Source organism: Uranotaenia lowii, chromosome 1 (genome assembly GCF_029784155.1).
Source record: "Uranotaenia lowii strain MFRU-FL chromosome 1, ASM2978415v1, whole genome shotgun sequence".
In the NCBI taxonomy this organism is placed as follows: Eukaryota; Metazoa; Arthropoda; class Insecta; order Diptera; family Culicidae; genus Uranotaenia; species Uranotaenia lowii.
The window spans coordinates 25,076,410-25,098,320 of NC_073691.1; the positions used below are offsets into that span (position 1 = coordinate 25,076,410).

The 21,911-nt window shown below is 34.0% G+C and overlaps 1 protein-coding gene across 7 annotated transcripts in view; it reads right to left on the reverse strand.

The window, feature by feature from the left end:
* The window catches only part of LOC129741867 (uncharacterized), a 544,810-nt gene that overhangs the window by 213,131 nt on the left and 309,768 nt on the right, over positions 1-21,911 (reverse strand). Inside the window, exons 1-2 of one of the 7 annotated variants that reach the window (XM_055733706.1) lie at positions 1,726-2,651; positions 1,063-1,525 (exon numbers count right to left, since the gene is read on the reverse strand). The exons of 5 other annotated variants lie outside the window; for them this stretch is intronic. The gene's annotated coding sequence lies outside the window, so the exon portion shown is untranslated. Of the gene's footprint in view, positions 1-1,062; positions 2,652-21,911 lie in introns of those variants that run through there. One more of the 7 variants, XM_055733702.1, reaches the window with a different exon arrangement.

A 21,911-nucleotide genomic window follows, 5' to 3' on the forward strand; every position in this document is an offset into this window, starting at 1 on the left:
CAATTAGTTTTAGGTAAAAGAAGACGTTATTTAAAAAAGCCATGAATTGAAAAAGAAAGTTGGCACCTTAAAGTTTGGTCGATGCGCTGCTACTTCGAAAAAGACTATGTTGTTTTTCGAGTACAGTTCTTATAAGAACAAAAAAACTGAACTTGAATATTTACGTAGATGAAACTGGATAAAAGATTCACGTTCAAAATCGAAAATGAATTTTGAAAGCCAAAATAAATATTGGAAGTCATTATTACAAATTTAGCGTGAACTCAGAGCACAATTATGGGAAGTGTGGTTGAAAAGTGGAAGCGTCTTAACAAACCAAAACTAGATATTGATTAGATCAACACAGTGATTCATAAAAATGGACAAAAATAGTATCCTTATTGACATGACTGAATCTAAATTTAGCTTTTTGGACAGGAACTCTGTGTTGAGTTAATCACTCATATAAAAAAATACATCCAACCATATCGTTCATCTACCCTTCAAATCACACTGACTTTAAGCTTAATTCCAAACGACACATGCTGTGATCATAAATTAGCTCCAAGAGGTGACTTTAGAGCAGGTTCCCAATGTTTGCAATACGATATAGTTGTTCAACACAGTTTAAGAGTTGAAAAAACATAGACACCAGCAAATAGGGGATAATAATAAAAAAAAAGCTCAAACAACCTGCCGGAAGCACGGCGTTGTTGAGTTGAGATAAAGTTCCAAAAGCCGAACTCACGACTTCGTCGTGTTGTTGTCTGTTTATAGTAGACAGACAACAGCAACAAAATCTCAGCTCACGACGATGACGATGACGACAACGTCGTCGACGATAAAGATCGTCGTCGCAACATTTATCATTCAATTAGCGGAACTTCACCTGTCAGATTCCTTTCGAATGGCGGGAGAAAAAAATCTTTAAAAAATTCAAACTGGGTGAGAATTCACGTGCCACTTGTGGAGGTCACTTGGATTTGAAATTGATTTTTAAGAAAATAAGGGGACCCAACTGTCCGCCCATTCGTTTAGCACCTCTCTCTTGCTGAGGAACTACAACCAGTCACAACAACTCACCTGTCAATTGTTTTCGCTTTTTTGTCACTAAAATTGGTAAACGAGATGGCGCCACTATTCAGCTACCGACCGGAGACCGAACAATTACAATAGAGAGCGAGCCCGGTAACGAAAAGCCGTCCTTGACGGGAGCTTTGTTCGGCCGGCACTCAGTCGGATTTACGAAGTTCCGACAATGGCGCGAAACTAGCGGATTTCGTCGTTCTACGCTCGGTTGAGTTCGTCAACAATGGAACGACAACCTGACACAGTTTTTTTTATTCTATTCAGTAGTCGGCTTTTGTTGTTGTTTTTTGTGTTTCACACTGTTCGGTTCCGAAGCTTCTGTTGTGAACATTCTGTTTTGTCACTTTATTCGGTACAAATTTGAGTTTGACCTCCAGCGCGAATTATCATCATCAACGCACTACTGTCACTGGCTCTATATTTTTTTTTCTTTTGGAAGCCTCTGAATCACAGTCACCTACACAAGAATGAGACTAGGGTGTGAAATAGTAGGCCCCGACTTTCCAAGTTGGTAATCCAATTTACAGTAGATGGAACTTCATGGCCGACTTGACCAGGGACCAAAAAAAAACATCAAACAAAACGCCAACGGTCACCTCAGATCGCAGTAGGAAAACGACGGGATGACACACTGAAACATAATCACAACAAACTCACCGAAACTCGTAACATTCAGGAAGAGCCATTAGCACGACATCTCCCCTTTAGCCACACAAACCAACCACATCTCCTCTCTCTCTTGAGTGAGTAAGCTTGTAAGAAAACACCTTTCGGCTGTCGTTTTTTTTCGTGAGGGGACAACACATAAATCAAGACAACCTATGGACACATTACGACGAAACTTAAAGGCGCTGCTTTCCTAAGGATTTAGTTTTCCATAAATTCACACATATGCGTTTGGCTCCCCGATTTCGTGAAATGGTTTCCCTGATACAGATCTGCGGTGTGTTCAGCCGACACCTGCGGCCTTTTGCGTACCACCTCTATGTTGATGTTGAATTTGTTGTTGTCGTTGCTCGTTGCAGTCACTGGTGCGTATCAAATCCGGTGCTGGACTTAATTTATTCACTTGTCAACTCTATACCGAGCCGTTGTGCGACTCTATCGAGGAAGTATTCGGCTAGTTTTTTGCCTCCGAAAAAAAACGAACCTAAACAAAACTGGAACCAGACCAGTTTAGTACCACAAATCGCGCAATCTGTCTGGGTAATTACGTTTCTGTAGCCATAGTTTGTTTCCTTCTAAACTTTAAATTCAATGACTACTAGATCAACACACAGGTTAGGGTCAACTAACTTTTTCTCCAAATCAAAACAGAAGCACGCATTGTTGTTGTTGATGCGTATGGAATCTCGATCTTTTTTCGTTGCTTTCTTCGTTTCGAGTCGAAAATCAAACTTGAACCATCCAAGAACCACGAAGAAGATGCTCGACTATTCCCTGCCCTCAAAAATTTCCACAGCACAAACAAAACAAAAAACGTCGGGAAAAAGGTTGAGAACAAACAAAAACAAAACGTGTGCGCGCGCTACCGGAGCTCGTGCGCACAGCCGCTATTTGTAAACACACGCTCGAACCGTATCGCCGCAACAACGCAACTGAACCGGGAGGCAGCGTTTCCATACGCAAGCGATCACGCCGCGTAGCTGTTTGGCGACGGCCCAGTGAGTTACCCTCTCTCAAAGTCTCTTCAGCGAGCGACTATGTTGTGGTAACTCAGCGTCGTCGAGTTGCGACGATGGAAAAACGAGCAAAGTCGGTGGATGGTAAACATAAACAAACATAAACTCTGAGGAATGGTCTGGTGAGCCAGGTCATACCTACATAAATATGTGGGTATTCTTTGATTTAGATTTGAGGCGTTCTGGAATGTTTTTGTTTGATCCGGTTCGAAACTCGTTTGAGGTTGCCAAAAGTTTTAAATTCATTCCTCCAGGAACTTTAGAAGTTTCCGAAACGAAACTTGTATAGAATATAGACACAGAACTATGATGGGCTTAAAAGGTGACCCTATGGTCGCAGAAGAAACTGACCAACATGTCATTGATTCTATTGGCAAAAACAGGCCTTCAAATGTCTTGTTACCAACAGCGTCCAGGCCAATGCACAGTGGTCCAGGACGGAACTTTATCGTGACAAAATTTATTACGAAGACACGACATATAATAGAATTAGACAAATGGTGTATGCAGTAAAAATTCTCATCAAACCATGTGCTCTAGCAATCTCAAATCAAATATTAGGGTGTGTCATTTTTGCAGGATTTACATAAAACAACTTTTTCCAGTAAATAGTTAGAGCCAAATTGTCTTCTACAATGCTTTAGCCATATACAATTTATATATGAAATTTTTTTATTATTAAAATGTTAGGGTGTATCGAAAAAAAACAGTATTTTGTCTCTAACTTCTGTGAATGAATTCTTACAATAGAAATGACATCTAGGCATTTGAATGAATTAAAAATTCGCACATTTTTCTCTCAGAGCCAAATTTGTATCTGGAGGCGTTCGTTAGTTATGAAGGATTTTTTAGCAAAAACTTGTACTTATTAAACTGTCATATCTCAGATGAAATCCAAAAAAAAAAAGTTTAATGAAGACATTATTTAGTTTAAATATCAAATATTTGATTGTGAAATTATGAGAGATAGGTTATTTTTTAAACTCGAGAAAAAAAAATTAAAGTTTGTTAATTTTCAAAACAAATTCACACATCCATCAAAAGAACATCTTAATTTTTATTACAAAAGTAGAATTTTCATCGTTTTGTTTTTGTCTGTTTTGTGATGCTTAAGTAAGAGTTCGGTTACTTATTTTACCGACAAGTTATTTATCGAATTTTTACTGTGTGTTGGTAAAAATTTCCAGTTGTTCGGTAAATATTATTAGTTATTCAGTGTTTATCACTGATGGCTCGGTAAAAGTTACCGAAAATTCAGTAAAAAATAACCAAACGCTTGGTAAATAAAACGACGAATTTATCGGTGTTCGGTAAATAATAGGGTATTTCGGTAAAAGCTACAGAACACCAACTACTTCTTTAGATTTTTTCTGGAAACTTTTTTGTTGCATATGCAATGACCACTTTGCATAATTACAATTACTTAGTCATAAAAGAAATTGCCGAACTGATTAACGTACTCAGCATGTTGAAAATTCGGAAAAAATACAGGTTTCGGCGGTTGAAAATTCGGAAAAAATACAGGTTTTGGCGATTCCCATTCAATGTATACAATTATATATATATATTTAAAATTGCTGTGCTGAACTTAATAATTTGTGCCCCTTCATCCGTTCACGGAGCCTGTCTTTCAAAATTTCGATCGGTTATGGTAATAAGGAACGCTTCGTCACAAGAATGAATTTCGAGTCGGGAACTGGGTAGTGGTTGAAAAATATGTTCATGATGAAGACTACCAAATCGAAACTCAGTGTCCTTGTGTTTGAACTAGAACCAATGGTAATTTTTGAAATTGATATTACTGTTGCTCCTCTATCTAGTTCAGAGAGATTGATATAGGGGAGGAGGAGGATAATTGATCCCATTTTTCTATTTTCCTCATATCTTTTTTGAAAAAAATTAGAGACTCATCGTCTTTTACAGATTCTGAAAACATATAATTTCCAATCTTTATGCTCCAAAAGTAAGAACGATACTTGATCTATAAGCATTTTCGTAGTGTGAAAAGAATTGTGATTTATTTGTAGTTCAAGGAGACTGGATACTTTATTCAAAGATACTTGATCTTTCTTTAAGGGTAGATCAAAGGTAGAATGACGATTTCTTATCCATATTACTTTTAATTTCTCAGTTTAAAGTCTCAGATTTAGATAATTTTAACCCTTCATTTCAAGATTTTTTATTTTTACTTAAAAATAATCACCAGTTGGAAATGATGCGTACATCAAGAAAAAAAATTCAAATAAAATACGATTTTTCACTTTTTCCATACATTCATTGTTGCATTTTTGTTACTTCATGAAACGAAGAGTTAAAAGATTGTATACATCCCATATAGCATTCCCATACAGCTAAAAAATATATATATTTCTTTAGACAAACCCAATATTTTAAATCTTATTAACCAGGCAATCATTAGATAAACATTATCGTGCAGCAGTGACATCGGGCTAAATTGTGATCACGATTTATTTAGTTAAAAAACTTGTCTTTTCGAACTCAAGGTATCAATTTAACCTGGCTAACATTCCAGAAAAAAATTTCTAAAAAAAATTAAGAGTTAACCTTTGCTATGAAATCAAGGTATTATCGAGTTCATATCATTCCTCAACTGTCAATAGTTGGTTGGAATAAATATATTTTGTTCATGTTGGAAACATTTGAAAATAATGAAACAAAGATCTTTAAGTCACGTTTTTTATTTTTGTATCAAAAGTTCAATAAATCAAAAAAAATTTTTTTTCTTAGGTAGCATTTTTTAATTTTCCAAAGCTGTTTTGCTCCATTTGGCGCATTTTTCATGAATATTAGATTTTCGTTAGAGATTCTAGTTACGAGATATTTAGAAATTTCCCCCCCCCCCCCCATTTTCCCCTAATAATTAAATAATTGAATAACTGAACGCTGATCATGCAAACGAAACATAAGCATAAATTACAGTCAGTTGTATATTTTTTTAAGAGATTAAACCCATTGCCGTAAGAAAACGCATTGAAAAACAAAATTGCCATAAAACTTTTTCCATCAGTTGAAGTTCCGGTTGAAGTTATAAATTTCTCATGCTTTTTAAAATCGTGGATATGTTTTTTGTAGTCTTCAGAAACCGACCTTAAAGTAAAAGAGTTCTTTCAAAATGGGTGTTTAGCAGCAAACATAACTTGTTTCACTGAAAATGTATTGAAAATCTTTTGATTAACATGATTTCAGATAAATAAAGAGCTCATAATTAAGCAAAAGAAGTTTACAGACCGAAGCTGGTTATTTGGACAGTTGCTGGTAAATTTTTCAACTATGATTTTATAACTATAATTTCATGATAGTCATGGAATTTTGATTGAAAAAAACAATGGTATTACATTAATTTCTTATCTAAAATGAAAAAAAAATTGTAAAGAGATTGTTTTTGTGGTTCTGAATGTGATAAAAAATCATAAAAAAAAGAATAAATTACTATCGATTTTGATGTTTTTACAAAATAAATCATTTATCAGCCCAGTTTTATGAATATCAGCTGATTATCCAGTAGAATAAAACTAATATTTTCAAGAAGAAAGTCACTGATTTGCCAGTTATTCTTAAATTTCCATTTATGGTGTATGCTATTGAAAACTATTTTTTTTTACTTTAAATGAATGTTTAAATTTGCTCAAATTTAGCTGACACATTCAAATTTCATTATTCGAACCTGAATGGTCACGAACTTTGTTCAACACCACCATCTGTTTTTGGCCATTTTATCTTTCGGCTCAATTTTCAGACGCCATCAAAATTATAATAATTTTTAATCTTCATAAATAAATAGTAAACAGTATTGACGACTCCAAAATGGAATAGTTTATGAAAATCGGATTTTGAAGATACAGCCAAAATAGTAATCCGGGCCCATAAGACCCTACCCGGATAAAAGTCCTTTTTTTAATTAAAAGTTGATGAAAAACATGCGCCACCCTTTGTTGGCAAGTTGATGTTTAAGACAGAATAGAAGAATGAAACAAGTTTAATTAAATCGTCATACCAACTTCAAAGTTACAAACCAGCAAAAACAGGACCAATATATTACTTTGAAGCTTGTTTTGGGTATCATTACATGACAATTCCATCAACCTTGAAATAGCATGTTAAACAGAAAAACAGTTCCAGGGATCTTTTGAACAACTCTACGTTAACTTTTGAGTTCATTTTTAAGAGAAATTCGAACTTTTCGATGCTTGGAATTTAAAAATGATGACGGAACTTTAAGATTTACTATTTATAAAAAAAAACGGGTGAGACAAATAGGCCTCTCACCAATAACCTTCGACACCCCAATTGTCTTAACATTTGACATTTTTCTGATAAACAGTGATGAATCAAAGTTTTTGTTATTTGAATTATAAATTTTGATTTATCCATGTGTGCAGTAAAAGTTTGGAAAAATTAATAAAAACTAAGCGATATCTTCAACTAGAAAAGTGGAAAATAAATTGATTGAGTGATGAAATTTTAAATATTACAATCAGGCAATGTTTCCAAATTATCCAGCAAAAATTTAGAAATTCAACAGTAGGAAAAACCTTTCAAGGATTAAAAATAAAGACGGCAATCGGAATCGGATCGGAACAAATTGTGCCATTTTTATATGACAAACAACTCAGCCAAGACTAAAAAATAAATTTGAAATTGAATAACTGAGTTCAAAATTTAAAACTCTGTAATCAGAAATTTTTTTTTGGGGCGACTGTTTAGTTTGCTTTTAGTAAGTGGGTTGATTTTCTTCTCTCAGTCTTAAGAAAAAACGACTTTATTTTTACATATCCAATATTTCGATCCTTATAGGATCGCCATCAGGGTCTAAAATTTATTACAAAATTAAGTTTATGTCTACTGAATCTAAGTGATTCTTACCAAAAAAGTTGTCGTTTTTTTGTCCGGTTTGATACGGCTTATCGTTTACTGCTGTCGGTTTCTGTTTAAAACTTTAGTAAAATGGGTTGTATTTTTTTGTCTAAGTTATACTTCTATGTGTGACTTAGTCCCTGATGAAGAAGCCAATGATAGGGATGGATCCGAAACATCAACGGAATCCGACTCAGGGCTTGTGAACATTCCCTCTGCTCCTAGTTTCTTGGAAGCACAGAGTGCTTTAAATCGTACAAGATCGAAATCGAAACAACAAAGACAGTAATAAAATCTTTCTTTCTTAGCACAAGGGATTTGAGTTCTGTTAAGCAGATTAGTTCATTTTCAATTTAAATTCTCAATGTTATCATATTCACGATGAATTATTTAATACCAGTACGGAAAAATAATTTGAAATATTAGAATCTGTAATTGATATTGCATTTGTGACATTATGTAAAATGGACTCTGAACACTACTGTAGTTATAAATAGTTTTTTTTTTTTTTTTTAGTTTTATTTGAGACTTTTTAAACACTTAGTGTTCATTCGAGTCTTAACTTATAAAATACTTAAAATTAATTACATTAAGCCTTAAAACTAACACAATATTCCGATTTTTATAATTTTTTTATAAGACCACTTGATTTTATAAATTTTATTAGTTTTTGTTCTGCTTCTGGGGTGTATGATAAAATATCGCCTATCGTTGTTCCAATTTCGCATTCTTGCCTTTGACTTTCGTATTTTTTGCAGTCCAATAGGAGGTGTTTAACGGTTCTTCTTACTCCACAAACTTCGCAGTTCATGTCGCTTTTATCAATCAAGGATCTGTGAGTTTCCCATGAATGTCCTATTTTTAAACGTCGAATCGCAACTTCTTCTCGTCTTGACGTGGTATTGTATTCCCAATGGCGTGTTGTGCATCTTATCTCCCTAAGTTTATTGTCTGCTGTATTTGTCCATAGAATGCCAACTTTTCTTTTAATTTCATTAATTATGTCTTGTTGAGGAGTAGGAATTAAGGAAGGTTCTAGAGTCAATCCGTTTCTAGCCGCAAGATCAGCCTGTTCATTACCAAAAATGCCCCTATGACTAGGGACCCAAAACAAGTCTATATGCATATTTTCTTGGACAATTTTTGTTATATTTTGGACCCAGGGGTGTCGACTGTCACATGATTCAACAGCTAGCAAAACGCTAGCGGAATCAGTGAATACGACGTGTGGTAAGGTGGCATTTTCAATTTTTTTTAATACTGTCATTAAACCGAAAGCCTCTGCGGAGAAAATACTAATGAAGTTAGGAAGTGGAAGGGATTGGGAAATGCAATTTTGGGGATGGAAAAGTCCTGCAGAAACAGCGTTACTTGTTTTTGAGCCATCAGTGAAGTACTTTAAATGATTTTGAAAATTTAGATCTACAATTTTTTGAAAATTTTTCTGGATGACAATATTTGGTAAATTTTTATCACGGTAAGCTAACATATCCCAATTGATTCTAGCAGGTGTTGAACTCCATTTGTATGAGTATTTTTGTGAGTTTTCCGAAGGTGGTAAAACCCAGTTTAATTGAAATTCTAATTCTTGTTTCTTTGTTATAAAAATAGAGTAGTTCATAACTCTTCTGACATTTTCATTTTCAACATTTTGAAACCTAATGAAAAATTTTGCAGTGTTGTACAGCATGGCGTATTCAAAAGGTGGAAGACCTGATTCAGCCATAATACTTTTGATTGGGCTAGAGCAAAAGGCTCCTATAGCTAGTCTAACAACTTTATTGTAGATTACTTCGAGCTTTTTTAAAAGACTTTTGTTACAGAAAATTAATACAGGAATTGCAAAGAAAAGTCTACTAAAAACAATACTTTTCCCTATGTTAAGAATTACATTAGATTGACCTCCAGTTTTTATATTTGATATTGCTTTCAGTATATTACATCTTTTGTAACATGTCATTACAGTTTGTTTTATAAATGGTAAAAAGCTCAAATTAGGTACTAAAACTACTCCGAGCCATTTAACTTCTTCTACATTGTTTAGTTGGGATCCGTTCAATTCTAAGATATTTGGAATGACAGTAGTTTTTTTCTTTGTGAAACGCATAACAACAGTTTTTTCTGGAGAAATCCTAAAACCTGAGCGATTAGACCAGTTTCCTATTTTTGTGAGAGCTTTTTGCAGTTTATTCCGCAATAAATTTCCATTTTTTCCGGATACATACGAAACGATATCGTCTGCAAAAACTAGAATCTTAACATCACGTGGAATGTACCTAAATACAGAATTGATTGCTATCAAAAACAGATGAACACTTAAAACCGACCCTTGAGGAACACCATTTTCTAATAATTTGGTATCCGACGTGCAATTACCAACTATAACTTTAAAAGTACGCTCTTGAAGGAAATTTTTAACGAATCGAAACATATTTCCACCAATTCTCCAATCTTTTAATTGCTTGAGTATCAAAAAACGCCAAGTTACATCGTAGGCCTTCGAAATATCTAGGAAAACAGCATCGGTAATATGTCTTCTCCTAAACGACTCTTTTATATCACCTATCAGTGTTATTACATGTTCGTCCATTGATCTACCCTTCTGAAAAGCTAATTGTCGTGGATCTATCAAATTTCTTTTGTGTAACTCTGATGCAAGTCGGGAAGAAACCATCCTTTCCATTACTTTGGAAGGACAGGCAATCAAAGAAATGGGACGTATATTTTGAGGATCAGTATGAATCTTATTTGGTTTCGGGATAGGTACAACGAGTGACTCTCTCCATATTTGAGGGAAAATATTTTCTGTCCAAAGACGGTTGTATTCTTTAAGGAGTGTGTGTTTTGCATGAAAAGGAAGATGTTGCAACATGGAGTAATTTATGTTGTCAGGCCCACAACTTTTACCTTTGCCCTTGTCAAGAGCTATCATTAACTCTTCGATAGAGAAAGGATTGTTATATAATTCATTTTCAGAAAAATTGCAAGAAATTGGTTGCTCTTTAATATTTTTATAAACTAAAAATTCGGAATCGTAAGAAGAACTGCTAGAGTTCTCAGCAAAACATTCAGCAAGTGTATTGGCTATTTTCAAAGGATCATCAGTAAGTCCTTCAGTGGTTTCTATGATCGTTATTTTGGATGTTTTATTGATTCCCCGAAGCGCTCGAATACGCCCCCACATTTCGCAAGGCGGTGTGTCAGAATTGAAAGTTGAAGTATAAGTTTCCCATGATTCTTTTTTTGCGTTCCACACTATTTTACGTGACTCGGATCTAGCTTTTTTAAATTCTTCGAGAAAACTAGCATATTCAGGATGATCTTTTCCAATATTCCTAAGAGCCCGAAGAGCTTTTCTTCTTCGCTTAATAGCGGAGTAAACTGTTTCTGACCACCAAGGAACTCTTTTCTTAGGAGGGATTTCTGAAGTTCGAGGAATAGATTGGTGGGCTGCATCAAAAATAATACTACTTATTTCTTCTATTGTCGCTGAGCCCCCTGCTGGAAGATTTTCGTCAATTACTCTTTCGAAAGTATTCCAATCTGCTGCTTTTGTAACCCAATTAGAACGTCTATTTATACTGTTTATATTTTCATTATCAATGGAGATCATTATAGGAAAATGATCACTTTCATATAGATCGTCTAAAACTTTCCATGAAAAATCAATTATTTTTTCTCCTTTGCCTATTGACAAGTCTATACTAGAAATATTTCCTGAGTTTATACAGAAGTGAGTTCCAGAGCCATTATTTAATAAAATCAGATCGTTTTCGTCAATTATTTCTGAAATAATATTTCCAGATCTGTTTGCTTCAGAGCTTCCCCAATCAGGATGACAAGCATTGAAATCTCCTAATATTAAAAAAGGTGGTGATAAAGATTTAACTAGTTTCGAAATTTCAGATTTGTTCCAATGTCCATTTCGGAGGTAGAGGGATACTATACTTAATTTAAAAGGATATAAAATTTGGATTGCAACAGCTTGTAGTTGTGTATCTAAAGGTAGTTGAGCATGTGGGATATTTTCTAATATTGCAATAGAGACTCCACCCCAAGTTGAGTTGTAGTCCACACCTTTTTTGTCATAAACAAAAAAGTTTTTTAATTGAAAGGATTTTTTATGATGAGTTTCTTGTAACGCCATGATATTTGGGTTATAATCAGAAATAAGATGCTTTAATTCATTTCGATGAGAGTTTAAACCATTCAAATTCCATTGTAAAATGTTGAAAATGAAAGTTATGAAAAAAGAAAAGTTAAATAAAATAAACATTTTAAATATTATCTATAAACATATCATCAACGTCATCATCGAACATATCGGCATCACTGCGAGAATCAATTGTTGGACTAGATTTCCGGATATGTTTGCTAGGTGGTTCCTTACTATTAGGTGAAAGAGGGTTCTTCACAGGAGATCGTGAATTTGTTGATCGATTTATGTTCGGAGAGTATTGATCGTTTCTTCTAGTTTTAGGGTTTTGTTTAGTTTCGGATATCACAATATTCGTATTCGATTTAGGTTGAGTATTTTCAGAGCTTTTTAGTGGGGTGAGAGGGACAAGATTTTCCGAGAGAGCAATTGGAGATTTGTTGGTAGTAATTGATGAGTCAGTTGAACTTGCGGCTGGAATAGATTGGGATTTATGTTGAGTGTTTTCAGAGCTTTTTGGTTGAGTGAGAGGGACAATAATTTTCGAGAGAGCAATTGGTGACTTGTTAATTATTATTGGTGAATCAATTGAACTAGCGAGAGGAAGAGATTGAGATTGACAAGAGCATTTGCAACCACATTGGCGGAGAGGAAGTGGGACAACTTGGGAAACGTTTAATCGATTAGAGATATTTCTTGAAGCATCTAAATATGATTATGTTATGTTAAATATGTTCATTTCGTTCAGCATAAATGCGGCGAGCTGAGGGGTAGGGAATGTCGTTATCGATTTTAATTTTTACGATGGCTGCTTCAGATTTGAAAACAGGGCAAGAGGAAGATGTAACGGGATGGGGACCAGAGCAATTAATACATTCAGGAGGAAGTGCACATTCATCGCCATGAAAATCTTTTCCACAGTTCTTACATTTTTTACTTTTTTCACATTTGTGTGCGACATGGCCATACTCAAGGCATTTTGAGCAGCGAATAGGACGCGGATAATATGTTCGTGTTGGTTTTTTTGTAAATCCGAATTTTATAAAAGCCGGAGCCGTTTGCTGCCTAATAGTCAGCACAATGCTATCGGTGTTGACTAGCTTTTCACCCACCTTCTTTTTTATACGGTCTACCTGTACCACGTGTTGATCTCGTAACTCCTCCAAAATGATTTTATCATCAACGCTCTTCACCTCCGGGGCAAAAATCACTACCTTGCAGAAATTCAGCGACGGATGCTCGAAGGTTTTGATCCGGGTACCATCAGCCAGTTGAGACAGTTGAAGTAGTTTCTCACGTTTTGATCTGCCTCTTATTTTTAGAACAATACGTGCGCCATTTTGTTCTGTACGTGAATCCTCTACATCTCCAATTGAATTGATGATGGATCGATGAATTAGGAATGGTGATACATCGGCCAAGGAAAAATTTTTCTTATCACTTTCCGCTTTTTCTTTATCGAATTCCACAACAATGTAGCAAACTTCGCCACGATTTGCGATTAAAGATCCCAGAGCTGGGAAATCGTCTCCTCTACGAAACCCCTCTGTCGCCATAGCGACGAGGCTGGTTTTTAACGTTCAAACACACTCTACTTTTATTTCTAGGTTATTTCGTCAACCTTGAAAACTCTTCACGAGCGAGAAAATAAAGAACAAAGAACAAAAGACTTTCTCAAAACAACTAATAGATCAAAGGAAACGACCGATCACGATGCTGGTTGAGATAAGACTGAGTTATAAATAGTTGTTTAATAATATTAGTTCTAATAATAAAAAAAACATTTAAAAAAAAATCTGAAATCTTAACCTGAAATCTGTATCTAAAATCTGAATCTGAAATCTGAATCTGAAATCTTAACCCGAAATCTGTATCTAAAATCTGAAATCTGAATCTGAAATCTGAATCTGAATCTGAAATCTGAATCTGAAATCTGAATCTGAAATCTGAATCTGAAATCTGAATCTGAAATCTGAATCTGAAATCTGAATCTGAAATCTAAATCTGAAATCTGAATCTGAAATCTGAATCTGAAATCTGAATCTGAAATCTGAATCTGAAATCTGAATCTGAAATCTGAATCTGAAATCTGAATCTGAAATCTGAATCTGAATCTGAAATCTGAATCTGAAATCTGAATCTGAAATCTGAATCTGAAATCTGAATCTGAAATCTGAATCTGAAATCTGAATCTGAAATCTGAATCTGAAATCTGAATCTGAAATCTGAATCTGAAATCTGAATCTGAAATCTGAATCTGAAATCTGAATCTGAAATCTGAATCTGAAATCTGAATCTGAAATCTGAAATCTGAATCTTTAATCTAAATCTGAAATCTGAATCTGAAATCTGAATCTGAAATCTGACATCTGAATCTGAATCTTAAATCTGAATCTTAAATCTGAATCTGAAATCTGAATCTGAAATCTGAATCTGAAATCTGAATCTGAAATCTGAATCTGAAATCTGAATCTGAAATCTGAATCTGAAATCTGAATCTGAAATCTGAATCTGAAATCTGAATCTGAAATCTAAATCTGAAATCTGAATCTGAAATCTAAATCTGATATCTTAATCTATAATCTGAATCTGAAATCTGAATCTGAATTTGGATCTGAAAATTTAATATTAAATTTCAAACTCGAATCTGGTAACACGTCCAAACCGAGCGCCGCATTTAATTAATACCGGACTGGATGGCTGAGGGAAAATCTGTTTCTGGAAACAAACAGAGAGCTTAACAACATGCTTCAAATTTCCTCGTTCACTCAAGAAACTGAAAGCGATCCTAAGACGCTCTGAGAGAGTCTCGATTGAAATCGACTATAGGTAAAAATAGGTGCTCATGAGTGACCATCCAACGAGTCTGTCTGGCCCGGCGTCGCCACCGGACGAACTTGACAACAAAATGCGCAGATTGAAGATCGTCTGATGGGCGGCGCGACGCCGCCCATCGCATTCGCAGGACAAGTAGAGGCTTGATCCTGTCTTGACAGACCCGAGGACGGCCTCGTCATATTCAAAAGTTGGCACTCTCCCGGAGTTGGCAGATGTCCAACGAGCAACGCCTCGCGATCCCGGGATCTTTTCCGTTGTTCTTTTCGAATTACTCTAGGCGTAGGTTGAGCTGAGCTGAAAGTGCGTTACCATGAGGCCATGAGCCCGAGCTCTATGACGCGTAAAGTTGCTGCAGCTTACGGTGTAAAATGGTTCTCGATTGTATGTAAAGTAGATGACAACTTGCCCGGGACAGCCAAGGTCTTCAGGGAACTTTTGAGGATCGCCTGGAGGCGATCGAAACGTGAGTCCAGCAAGGTCTTCCCCAAGGTAAGAAGGTTAGGATCACTCGGTTCGAGTTCATGGAACGCCGTCTTCATTCGAGAAACATACCTGAAAATGAAAACAAAAGAAAAGTAAATCTTTTAGTTCGGGGTTGCTGAAGAATGAGGTTGGTTTCGAGATCGAATTGAATGGTTTCAAGTACTTGAAGAAAGACAAGGGTGAATGGGGTAAGATTTCGCCATTTTCATTGTTTTATGGGTCCGAAAGCAAAACCTCGTATTTCTGTCGGACCTTCCGATGTTTACACAACATCAACTCAGACTTGAGTTGTGCAAAAATGAAAAAAAAATCCTAAAACTTTAACCCATTCAACAATTACGTGTGGAGGTTCCCTTCACAGGTAAGTGTCCAAAACAACCTTTCGGAAGGAGGAAGTTAGGTTATGTCTTGTCTTAATGAGTCCGACAAACAATTAACAATGATGCGTGTGCTTCTGTTTTGACTTTTATTTTTTCTCGTTTAGCTTTTTGAACCCGAAACATCTGCAGCAGCAAACTCGAGGAGTTTGATACCAGAAAAGGTTCAGACAAGTGCCGAGGGACCAAAACCTAACCTAAGTATGAGCCAGAGCGCATCTCATTTGCATACAATGTTACCCGTCCCTTACGGCAGCTTCTGAACCGCGTGGAATGCCTTTTCGAATTCTTTGACTGCCGGCGGTGCAAGCAGTCAAGTGCGGAAGTGAAATAGACGAACCGAAAACAATAACAACAGATGAACGAAAAGAGATCGTCTTCGAAGACTCTAGGAAAAAAAACACTTTCAACATTGCATCTGGGAGGGAGCATTCATGTTGGTACGATTCGTGTAGCAATGGTTGGCCAGGAAAATGCTGCCGCAAGTTGCATGTTCGGATGTTGAGCAGCAACAAAATGATGCTACATATGCCACGTGCTATCTCTTTTTGCATGAAAGGAACTGCTTCGAATCCATTTTTTATGGTTCCAGAAAGCCGATCAAATCCTGGCAATTTTATCTAAAAACCTGGTAAGATCCGAGAGTTTGATTTCGGAATTTCCAACTCATAATCCGGGCAATATCCGCGCGAAATTTTGTCAAAACCACGAAATTTTTCAATAAAAATCCAAAAAAATGCACTTGCATTTTTTTTGTATTTAAATTGCATTTTAAGCTTTCAAAAAACCGTTCATGAATTGAACGCAAAAATCAAACATTGTAATATTTTAAAATGAGTTTTTTGATAGATTTTACAATTAAATCGAATGAATCCGGGCAAAATCCGGGATATTTTCAACGACATCCTGGCAATCGGGCCGGACCGGAGTTTTCCTAAATTTTGTATCAAATATCCGGGCAAGTCCGGGTACAACTGGACAATCTGGCAAGCCAAGCATAGAAAAATTGATATCGAAACGACAAATCGATAGTTAACTAAATTTATTTTATAACAAATCAACAACAACTTCAATAATTATAATGAAAAAACTGTAATTTGAATAATGGAAGAATGTTTTTGTAGAGGTACTATTCTCATAAAAGCCATCAAAATCAAATATTGATAAATAATATTTAATGTTGAAAAATATTCTATACTTTGAAGCTCTAAACTCTGAACTGTTGATAACATTACGAAATTTTTGATAAATTGAAATATTCTTCAAAAAACCAATTTCAGACTTATTTTTATTTTGTGAAATTTCAACACTTCTTTGACAAAACTGTAAAACATTACAAAAAATTTACAAACAAAGGTTTTAAATCAATGACCAACTTTCCCGAAAATTACTAGTAAATTAGACTTCTGCAAAAAAGTATAGAAGTTTCCTTCCGGTTTACTTTTCGCCATAAGGTAAAATATGGGAATTTTGACGATTTTACAAAAAAGTTTCAAATCAAATTGAATTTGAACCAATGGTCAAATGGATTGGCCATCCTCAACAAATTTGTTAAATGAATTTAAACTAAGGTTGCCAGATTGCCCGGTTTTATCCGGGTTTGCCCGGATATTTAACACAAAATTTGACAAAAGTCCGGCCCGGCCCGGTTGCCCGGATTTCAGTTAAAATGCCCGGATTTTGCCTTGATTTATTCACTTTTTTTGCCAAAACAAATATTTAAAAAAACAACTTTTTTTTATTTATGCGCCTTAAACGAATTTTTTTGAACAAGTTAAATAAATTTAACCAAGATAAGTTTTTTTTTGAAAGCGTAAAATACGATTTAAAAACTGCTGATGAATAATTTTTTTCATGTTTTTTTCCCTGGTTTGTGTTGAGTAATTCCTGGATTTGGACCAAATTTGCCAGGATATTGCCCGGATTTTTGGTCGACATTTTGGAATCCAATGCCCGGATTTTTCCAGGTTTTTAGATGAAAATAGCCCGGATTGTCCGGCCAGGATACGTGCTGGAAAAATTCTGGCAACCTTAATTTAAACCCATTTTTAACTTCAAAAAAACTTGGGATGATATCTTTTCAATTATTCTTCAATTATTCTTCGATTAAAAGAAGAAAAAACAAATTCAGAATCAGTTATTGTTTTTTAAGTAGGGTTTTCGGTTTCATCAGTTATCGATGGTTGATTTCACTCAAACTTGATTCATTTTTAAACTTATGGACGCTAAATCAACAAAACTAGAAGTGATAGACAAAAGATTTGAATTTAGGATGCCTAATTCATCAAAATCAGTCATTGAAAATATAGGCACCAAAAATGCTATATAAACAAAATTTTATAATTGAATTTAAAAAAAAAACAGTTTCTTTTTTTATACTCAAATGTTAAAAAAACTCATCGTTTTTTATTTTATTACTTTGTATTCATGTTTGAAAAAAAATCACCAAGTTTTGAAGTCCTTGTCTTTGATTTTTTTTTTTTTTTATAAGTTTGTCCTGATTCTTTATTTTTAATTTTTTTTTTCAAAAACAAAATGTTCTTCTTAATTTTTTCTAAAAATATTGATGTATCTTGTATCCTTTCCAGGACCCCATTTTTCGATTGACGGCAAAAAATATTCAGAACTTAAAATTTTAAAAGTGTAAAATTTGCGATTGAAAATTTATAAACGTTTCTCTTATTTTTATCATTTTAAATCTTCTTTTTTCAATCGTTCATGATTTCATCAATAAGTTCGTAGAATGAATCAAAGTAGCAACATCATGGTTAAATTCTAATGCGCAATTTTAACTAAATAAGTATTTGCTTTGAACTTTCAGTGTGTACAAAAACTAGAAATTTTTAATTTTTATCTTTTCAGTTTTTTTGTTTTTTGGTGATTTATCAATGTAAGCCTTTAATGGTGAATTGAACATGTTGTATTATTGTGAATTGTGAACATAAAAAATGATCGTTGTTTGCCTTGCATTTTGATAACTAGAAGAGAACGTATTTAATAAAATATATTTCTGACTTAGATCACTTGAATTAAAATATTAATCAATTGTGTTTCGAATAAATTCTTTGGAGTTAAAAATGTATTTTTATTATTTTCCTAATCGAGAATTCACATTTCAAATCGTGAATAAACGTTTTTTTCAATTCAATTTATGACCGCGGAATTTTTGAATAAAATCTTCCATTGAAAATGATGAAAAGATATGTTCATCAAGACGATTAAAAAAAGAATTGTGATAGAAAATTTAACTGGAAATACGTTTTTAGGGGAGTTATTCCGCATCAGTAAAACACGAATTAACTTCAATTATTCGGAAAACAGATCAGAAAACACAGCTATACACGACCAGCCAAGTCGACCCTAATAAGAAAAAGTAAATTTGGTTGGTAAAAATAAACATCACAATATATGTGAACCAACTAAATAAACATTTTTTTCAGATAAATTCTTCAGTCCCTGAAGAAGATCTAATAAGAATTGAAATGTTGGAAGAGTAAATAAATACGTCGTTTTTTTTCTTAAAACAAGATTGCAAGCCGAAAAATACCTACAAAAAAAGATGATTACCTTATTCTTTTGTCCAAAGCTTAAAATTCTGGACACCTGTTTTTTCTATAGTTAAAGTTAAGTTTTTTGAAAAAAAAATCAAAAACTCAGTTTGAATTATCGTTAGAAAGTGTACATTCCAACAGATGAATAAGAATTCAGAGCTTCAAGTTTTTTTTTGTTAAATAGATTTTTTAAAAATTTTCACCAGTTTGATTGTGACCTTGAGTGCAAGTTTTGACAAAATTTACTTGAGTTTTCCATGTTTCTCAAAGCGTATATAGATTATAGGCCAGTGCCTTTCAATATGTCGCAAGTTGATACATTTTAGGGAATTTCGGTATTCCCCGATACAATTTGGTTCAATCGATAAGCTGCATAAGTAGTAAAGTCGGGCAAATGCAATAAGAGATGCTCAGTAAACAAAAATGAACAAGAAAAAAAAATACAAAAACATTTTTTACAATATTTCTTTAAAAGGCATATTGTTTTTGCCATTCTTACAGAAAGGTATAGGCATCGATCGACAAATAGTCTAATGTTGTCTGTGGATTTGTGGAATTTTGTACCCTTTGTTCTCGGCGTTTTTGGCGAAACTGGGCTGCACAATCAAAATAATTTTCATCTTTAAAAAATGGATTTTTTTCTTTAATCTATAAAAGAAAGAAAAAAAAACAAAATAGTTTGAAATTTTTTTTATACACAGTAAATATCATAAAATGGTCACTCCGAAAAACGTGTCCATTTGGCTTGCTAACAACATCCAGCAATCACTAATCAAGATGATCGGAAATATGACGTCATATTTTTTATGACGTCATAGACACAATAAGCGATGGGCGCGCTCGCATTAGCCTCGACAAAATAAAAAAAAAAGAATGAATAACATGACAATAAGTACAAGAATTACAAAATTGTCAAACTTTCAATTTTGACAAATTTCATCATGACATTGTTTTTTATACTAGTTCATATTTCGGCCGAACGAGTATCAAAAATTGGAGCTGAAGCCCATTTTCACAAAATTCATCAGGTGGGCTACGACTCCGAAACTCCAAAGTTAATTTAGTCAATCGTAGAAACTTAATTCTTACATCGTATGCTAGGATAGCGATTGTAGGATCAATACTTTGCCGAACGCTACACACGCAAGCAAAAATTCCTCTGATAGGGGAAAACGATATAAGGAACGTGTACGATCAGAGATGCCAATGTGCCTGACTTTTTGAAACTCAGTCTGACAACCTTTGAATTCCCCTGATTTTTTAAAATAAGCCTGCTTTTTGCGCGAAATGTGATGAAAAATGGGTGGTGAGGAACTGCATTAGATGCCATTACTAAAGTGAAAATCACTTTGAGCGAAATTTCCGTTACTTTGACATATTTTTATTTCACCAGTCCCTGATTTTAGAAAAAAAGATTTGGCAACCCTGCGTACGATGTACACCATCTCAACTTCTCTCACGCCGCGTTCGTGCTGAGAAAGAACGGCACGAGAGATGTTGAAATGGTGTGGGTGTGCATCGTCCGAATATATGTTCGAAGAAACGAAAACCAGACAAATGCTAGTCAATCGTCTCGAGTTTTAAGCTCTCAGGCTCGTTTTTTCGTTCCTTTTTCTCTACTCCTCTACATCCCTTAAATTGCGAGGCTTTCGTCCGAATCGCAAAACCTGTGCCTTACGATTATTTGGTTGTTGTTGTTTTTCTTACAGTCTGGCAAAGACGATGACTGGACCGAAGCCAATCCAACCTGTCATTTTCTACACGCTAATTTTTTCATAACTATTTTTGAGTTTTTTTTTCAACCGTTTTCAGAAATGATGGGAGATAACATACAGCCGGTGTGTCGGCAGATTTTTGTTGAATTGAAAAGATGTAAAAATTGTCAAATTGACAAAGTTTGAAAACTAGATAGAAACGACAAAATTTAAAAAAAATTAGACTAAATCAACATCATTGACAAAACTGAAAATTTAGGCAATATTGACAAAATTGACAAAAATAGCAAAAAAAAAAACGAAAACAGCCACAATATTAATATGACAAAAGTGATAAAAATGAAAAACATTGACCAAAAACAAAAAATTTTGCAAAGTTTGCATAATTGACAAGTTTGATGTATTTTGATAAAATTGACTAAATTATAATAAAATTTTACAAGATTGATAAAGTTGACAAAGTAGATAAAACAGACAAATTAAAAAAAAAAATGACAAATTTGACAATTGGCATAAATGACTTATTCACAAAATTGACAGAAGTGGCATAAATCATTGACAAAATTGTCAAAAATTACAATATTGAAAAAAATTACAAATTTGACAAAATTAACATTTTGACTCAAAAGAAAATATTGGCAAAATTGACAAAATTGGCAAAATGGACAAGTTTTACAAAATTTACACAATAGATCAAATTGACAAAATTTAGAAAAATGACAAAACTCACAAAATTGAAACGATGTATAAAATTGACTAACTTTAGAATGACAAAATTTACACAAATGACAAAATTGGCCTAATTGACAACAGCGACAAAATTGACATAAATGACAAAGCAGACAAAATTGATTTTTTTTTTTTGCTAAATTGACAATTACTCAAACTAACACAAAATTTAGAAAATGAAAGCGATGGACAAAATGATGATGATGATGAAAAAATTTTACAAGATTGACAAAATTTTAAATATCATATTTTTCAGTTTTATGAATTTTATCAATTTTGTTGAATTTGTTAATTTTGTGAATTAATTCAATGTAAGTGTTGTCCATATTGTCGATTTTGTAAATCTTTTGAATGATTAAATACAATTTGGTCAATTTTATCGTTTTTTTTTCAATTCTGTCAATTTGGTCAATTATGTTAGTTTTGTCGATTTGGTC